The sequence below is a fragment of the Cebus imitator genome, unplaced genomic scaffold, assembly GCF_001604975.1.
Source record: "Cebus imitator isolate Cc_AM_T3 unplaced genomic scaffold, Cebus_imitator-1.0 Scaffold229, whole genome shotgun sequence".
Classification (NCBI taxonomy): domain Eukaryota; kingdom Metazoa; phylum Chordata; class Mammalia; order Primates; family Cebidae; genus Cebus; species Cebus imitator.
The window spans coordinates 1,618,962-1,626,046 of NW_016107544.1; the positions used below are offsets into that span (position 1 = coordinate 1,618,962).

A 7,085-nucleotide genomic window follows, 5' to 3' on the forward strand; every position below is an offset into this window, starting at 1 on the left:
GGCTGGTAGCCTATGGAGAGGTCTGGTCTGGAACTTTCTTAACAGGGGTAAGGGTAAATACATTAGGTTCCCCAGAGTCACTCTTTCTCTCTCTTTCTTTTTTTTCTTTGTTTCCTTCTGTCTTCCAGGAACACGTGTACTTTATTGAACACCATTGTAGAAAAGTGTGTGAGGATAAAGGGCTGATACAGGACTCAGCTCGGGGGCTGGGTGAGGAATGGAAGGTGGAGTACATGGGAAACAGGTGATGGGCAGAGCCCCTGGCCTGGATGATTCCTCTTGATCTATTGATAGACTTGCAAGATGAGTACTGGGAAGACGATCAGCAGAATGGTCATGATGATGCCCCAAATCAGGGCCCAGGTGTTTAGGCACTTAGCGGTGGAGGCATAGGCCTGGGACCCAGTCAGGTCGCCAACCATCTTCCTGTCCCTAGACTTCACGGAGTAGGTGACTGCTATGAAGCCCAGGCAGCAGGAGTTCACGAAGAGGGTGTTGAACAGGGACCAGACAATATGGTTGGGCATGGAGGTCTCGCCGCGGACGTGGATCACGATGGATGTCGAGCGAGCAGGGTTGTGGGGTGCCCCCAGCACATCCACCTATGCTGTCAGCATCTCACAGTTGGGGGGATGGTCGGTGTTGGCGGGAGTGAAGAAGGTTTGGACAGTGTGGTTCATGCTGTCCAGGGAAGACCAGCCGTGGCCGGGTTGCTGAGTTGGTTCTCCGAGTCTCTTTCTTTAAACTTTGAGCTGAAGATATAGAAATTGAGAGGCTAGCAGTTAGTAGTAGGGACAGAGTCGCATTAGTAATCAAATGCTGCAGAAGGTACAAGAGAACAGCGTCTTCAGTCCTGCTCTTGCTGTTGGTTTTTGCATCACGTGTAACCTTTGGAAAGCCTGGGTTTTGGAGCTTTTCTAGTTTTGTGAGAATTCTCTTTCTTACAGATACACGTTCCTTGATTTCAATTTGAGGTAGCCCTCAAATTTGAGGGGGTCCAGTTGAGCCTCAGATCCTTGCTAGTGTGCTTCTCAAAGGCAGGAGCTTTTCATTGTGCAAGGAGGAACAACTTATATGTCAGATCAGAATGGAGGCAATTAAGTGAAGAAAGGTGCAAGATTACTGTGCCAGGTGAGTGAGTGAGTGAGTGATGCCCTATCTGTCTATCTATTTATCTAGTATCTATCTATCTGGAATCACCAATAGCTGGAAGAAAGGGTGAGATATTTGCCTGGTCAAAGTTGGGAAGATAAACTGGTATTCTGTGATTCACTGAAAAGGGCTCATCTGGAAACTGAATGACGCTGTGGGTGTTCAATTATCTCATCTGGATGAACTTCAGCATCTACGAGTGCTTGATGAACTATAATTCATCTTGGTCAAGACTGTCTGGGTTCTATATAATATAAACAAACTAGTCAAAAAAGGAGAAGAAGAAAAGGAGGAAGAGGAAGGGGAAGGAGAAGGAGAGAGAAGGGGAAGGAAGGGAGGGAGGGAGGGAGGGAAGAAAAGGAAGATAGATCAAGAAATCTTTTGGGAGTCAGTTCAGAAATGGCAGTATCTGTGCTGTCCAGCAGAGCTTTCTATCATACCAGAACTCTCCTGTGTCTGTGCTGTACAGTGCAGTAACCACTAGCCATGCATGGCTGTTAAACACTTGTAATAGGAATCATGTGATTGAGGAGCTGACTTTTTTATTTTATTTAGTTTTAGTTAATTCAAATTTAGATCTAAATAGCTACACATGGCTAATGGCTACCGTATTGGAGAGCACAAATCTAGATCCCAAATTGTGCTGTACCCCACTCTCTCAACAGCTTTTCTTAGCGCATGGATCCATGTCTGAACCAACCATGTTCACGGGGATTAGGAACTGTGCCCAGGTCTGGGTCACATGTCTGACCCCATGAACAAGGTTCACCTTGTCTGAACCACATTCTGTGGGTCCCTAGTGGAAAGAGGATTGCTGTATGAGAAGTAGAGGAAAGAGAGGTAGCGGGACTAAAAACTCTATCCCTCAGAGACCATCCTCAAGGCGCTATATGCCTTGCTGAAGAGAAAGACGGGACGGGGACAGGAAGACCTGACAGATGTTCATGGAGACCCTTGGTGCCAGACACTGTGTTGGATGCTGGGGACGCTAATAAAGAAATCATGTCAACAGCAAGACAGGGAGACTCTCTGCTTATTCTCAGTCTGATAGAGGAAGCTGACTCCTAAAGAAACAGTCACAAAACAGGGCAAAACATCCCAAAGTGTAGATGAAGGAATACAGCATTATCAGGACAACTAATTTTGTGTAAATTTAGCAAACTGCTGATGTGCTGAGAAGTGATTTCTGTATTACCCCCTCCTTAAAAGAACATTAAGAAAATTGCTTCAGTTCTCTCTCTCTTTAAAAAAAAAAAAAAAAAGGATGGCTTAAAAAAATCAGAAAACAAAGTCCAGTCTCAGAGAGGGGCCAGAGTCTGGTGGATGGCCAGGCATGAGTTGTCTAAAAATAGAGTGGAGGCTGATTAATGAATGTCTTTAAAACAGAGATCAAACCCAGAAGCTGTACCAATGCAGCTGACATGCATTCCTCTGGGGTTTCACACTCCTTTAGAGAATTGCTCAAAACTGGGTTACCCAAGAACTTGGCCCGCATGCCCAATGCTCCACTCAGCTAGAGAGGGAGCGATTCTCGGGTAACACTGGCTGAAGGTAGCATGGGGTAGAGGCCTCCAGTCCCCTTGGCCTTCCACCCCAGTTTCAGTTCTGCCTGGGCAGTGCCTCTTCTCATCCCACCAAGCCCTCTGTGGGGTCAGGATGGTCTGCAGCCAGCTTCACCATCTCCCAGAAACCTGCCCTGGACTTGGTTAGCCTAGACCTCTGGGTGTGGGAACCCCAGGCCGCAGGATGTCAGGTTGCTGATGGATGCTTACTGACTAGTGACCCACGTTATTCCTCCAGCAAGCCTGTGAGCTAGATCCCTCTCAGTTCCAGTTTACAGATGGGGGAGATGAGGCACCCAGATGTTGATAACTTATACGAGGTCACAGGGTTCATAGATGGAGAACTGGGATTTGAACCCAGGAACTTGGTTCCAGAGTCCCCATGCCTGACCACCTCCCACACTGTCCCTCCAGGTATCCTATGACTAGGCACTATATCTATCCTCATTTTACAGATGGAAAAGAAAATATCTAGCTGGTTAAGAGAAACAAATGGCAAGGTGGATAGGGACCTGGAGCCCCAGGTCCTGGTTTGGGTTCTGTACCCAATATGCTCTTTGACCTTGGGATTCTCCCTCACCTTCTCTGAGCTTCAGTTGTGTCATCTGTGAAAAGCGGTAGCACCCTTACCTTGCCTGATGGTAGCCATTCCCTTCAGCTTCCAGCACATGCTGGGCTTTGCACTGGTCACTCCATATGCGTTATCCCATTTCATCTTCCAAGTGCGCCCTGAGGCTGAAGACACCGGGAACATCTCCCAGGTCACCCACAAAGAGACAGCATTAAGAATTTGCCAAGAATTTCCCAAGTCTGTTTGCTTCCAAAGCCCCTCAGTTTCTCTCTATTTAACATTAGGAAGCTTACATGAGTAACAGGTATAAAAGCCCTAGGGAGAGAAAACTGTCCCTTCTACCAGTGAAATGTGGCTGGATTCTACTGATCAGCCCCAGGATTTCTCTGGGGAGTTGTGGGGTATGCAGAAGGTCAGCAGCGTAACCTTTGCATCCTCCCACCTCTGCACATGCAAAAAGGGGGGCAGTCTCCATAAATGGAAGGTAGAGCAGGGGGCTTTGGGGACAGGTGACCACAGACAGACTGTGGCCACCAAAGCTGACTGCAGGAGGAAAGACTGCAGGACCTGCTGGCTTCTGCACACCCCATTCTTACCTCCTCTCCAGAGTTAGATGCATTAAGTCAGGCTGCAATGAAACCTGCAGCCACCACAGAGGTTTACGGCCCCTGCTTCCCTGCTGGTTGATAGATGGTTGTTTCTGGCCGTCATCTACCCCACCCTCCGATTTTCTATTTTGAAGCTTCCTCAACTGCAGAGAGAATTCTTTTTGTCTCTTGAGGATACTAAAATCTGGTACAAACAGTCTCTGATAATAAATGTTCTTTTTTATTTTTTTTCCAAGGGATCAAAAGCTCCCCAGACACTTTCAAAGGGAGCCAGGGTGCCTTGGCTATGTCGTGGTGATAGCCTGGAATGCTGAGCGGTACAGGAGGAAGGGAGTTTGAGGACTCGGATGGGGTGGTTTCCAGGCTCCTCTTGCTGAACAGAGGGCAACTGGAAACAGAGTGTGGGAGGGTTGAATTCCAGACCCCAGGGCCCAGGGGTAGGAGAGGACCTCTGCCTCTCCCCAGTGGAGCTCCTAGGGGAGGCTCCAGCAGCTGTGAGTGGCTCTGCCTGGAGGAAGGTGGCAGCCTGGGGCATGGTGGGTACATCCGAGGGTAGCAGCTGGTACTCTGGGCAGTTCCAGGCTTGGAGGAAAAGCTCTGAATGCTGAGGGTTGCCATGGCCACTGGCCTGAGTGGGCGGCTTCCAAACAAGGTGAATACCCCTTCCTCTCCTCAGGGTCTCCCAAAACAAGTAAGGAGGCAGATAGCCAGCTGCCTCCAGCCCCTGGGCAGCCCCAGCTCTCCTCCTGACCCAAGTCTGGACTGGCTGTAGCCTTCAGCATGGTGTCTTTGTGTGCCGTTATTACCTAGCCGGCTGGACTCTGGTTAGAGGGGCTAGGGGAGGGAGGCATATGGCACAGCCCAGAACACCCTTCTCCTCTTCTTTTCATGATGTGGGTTATGGGCATGGACTCTGAGCCAGGCACACCTGCTCTCGATACTATTAATCTCAGGTTTGTTTTCTGTCCTCTGTATTTACTCTCATTTTCTCTGTAACACATTACCCAACCCTTTAGAGACTTAAAAACAAAAAACAACCCAGGAGTTTGAGGATGCAGTCAGCTATGACTGCACTACCCTGGGCAACAGGGAAACCCCATGATGAGAGAGAGAGAGAGAGACACAGAGAGAGAGAGAGAGACAGATAGAGAGAGAGAGAGAGAGAGAGGGAGTCTTGTTTTTTTTTTTTTTTTAATCTCACAGTTTCTATGGTGAGGAATTTAAGAGTGGCTTTCCTGGTAGCTACCTTGACCCCTCACTTACCTGGCAAATTGGTCACTTACCTGGCCATTGATAAGAGGCCTCAGTTCCTCATCACATCAGCCTCCCCACGGGGCTGCTTGGGTATCCTCATGGCATGGTGGCTGGCTTCCCCAAAGTTAGCTATTTAAGAAAGTGACGGAAGCTTCCATGTCTGCTCTGATTTAGCCTCGGAAGTCACACACTCTTGTTTCCACATCCTATTGGTTACTTGGGTCTATTACATTACACGGTAACCATTACATTGGTTACATGATTCCGCATCCTATTTGATGTGGGAGAAGGTCACACCGGGACATGAATCCCAGGGGGAAGGAACAATGAGGAACACCTTGGAGACTGGCTACCATATTCTTTTTGGGTTTCACTTTTCTCTATTTGGGGATAATAACCATACCTACTTTGCAGTATTATAATGTGGCGTAGTGGTAATAGAAATACCATCAGTCACGGTACGTGGCACAGAATAGATGCTCAACAAATTATGATCTTCCTTCAATAGCCATATAGTGACTAATATTATTACCTTTCACTGACAGAATAGACCCTAGGCTACTGCGTTGCAAACATTATTCTAGTGCTTTATCCTCATTTGCTTATTTAATTCCAACAACAAATCCCAAGAAGCGGGTACTATTATCACCTTTGTTTTCCTCACAGAAACAGGTCTGGAAGCTAGTGAGTGTGGAGGTAGGACTCAAACACACGCAGCCTGACTTCCAAACCCATACTGTTTACCCCTAAGCCCAAGAGGCCCCTCCTCTGAGAGGGCTTTTTGGAAGCGTCAAAAGATGCTTACAAGCCTAATTAATGGCTTGCTTCTCCCCACTCTGTAGATCCAGATGGACATGAACTGGCGTAGGAACATCTGGCTTGCCCACTTCCTCACTGTGTGACCGTGGGCACATTTCTTCTCTCTCTGATCCTAAGATTCCTTGTCTATGAAATAGGGACACAAATCACACCCCAAGGCTGTTGAGAGGATGGAATGAGAGCCCATGAAATCACCAGTCAAATGGAGATGCCCAAGAAGGTTACTCTGTATTTGCAATGACTTGACCTTTTCGTGAACTTTGTATTGTTTCGGTTTGGTTTTGAGACAGGCTCTCACCAGGTTGCCCAGGCTGCTTTTGAACTCCTGGGCTAAGTGATCCTTTTGCCTCAGCCTCCTGAGTGCCTGGGACTGAAGGCATGCACCACTGCACCCAGCTCCTTTTCTCCACCTTGTTCCTTTCCGTGTAACAAAACTGGTACTAGTTGCCTTTGGGTGCTCAGTGATAGGATCCAGTAATAAAGACTCTCAGTCACTCCTAAGCCCAGCACCTGCAGCTTGACCTTGGATCAAACTGATTGGTCTGGACAAGTGGCTGAGTATAGGGGAGGGGAGAAGGAGACCCTGAACCCCAAGATTCTAGTTGGTGGGTGGTGGTTCCAAAACTGAGCATAAGAACAAGGAAGAGATAGGAGGTGGTGCCCTGAAAGCCCTGTGTATGACCCTCTTTCTGTTTAGGTCTTTGCCCACTTCATGGACTATAACCCAGGCACCTTATCAGAGTCATTTCTATCTCCGTGCTTCACTGGCACACCTTGGTTTACAGTAAGCACTTAGGTAGGACGTCACTTGGGTGACGAGCACTTACATAAGATGTCATACGGGTGATGAGCATTCATATAGGATGACATGCAGGTGGTGAGCACACATTTATGTAGGATGGTATATGGGTGGTGAGCACTTACATAGGATGGCAGATGGGTGGTAGGCACTTACATAGGATGGCAAATGGGTGGTGGGCACTTACATAGGATGGCACATGGGTGATGAGCACTTATAGAGGATGTCACATGGGTGGTGAGAACTTACATAGGATGGCACACAGGTAGTGGGCACTTATATAGGATGGCACATTGGTGGTGGGCACTTATATAGGATGG

At 48.0% G+C, this 7,085-nt stretch overlaps 1 pseudogene; it reads right to left on the reverse strand.

The window, feature by feature from the left end:
• Window positions 1-284: 284 nt before the first annotated feature.
• LOC108281653 lies at window positions 285-680 on the reverse strand (annotated as a pseudogene).
• Window positions 681-7,085: the final 6,405 nt, after the last annotated feature.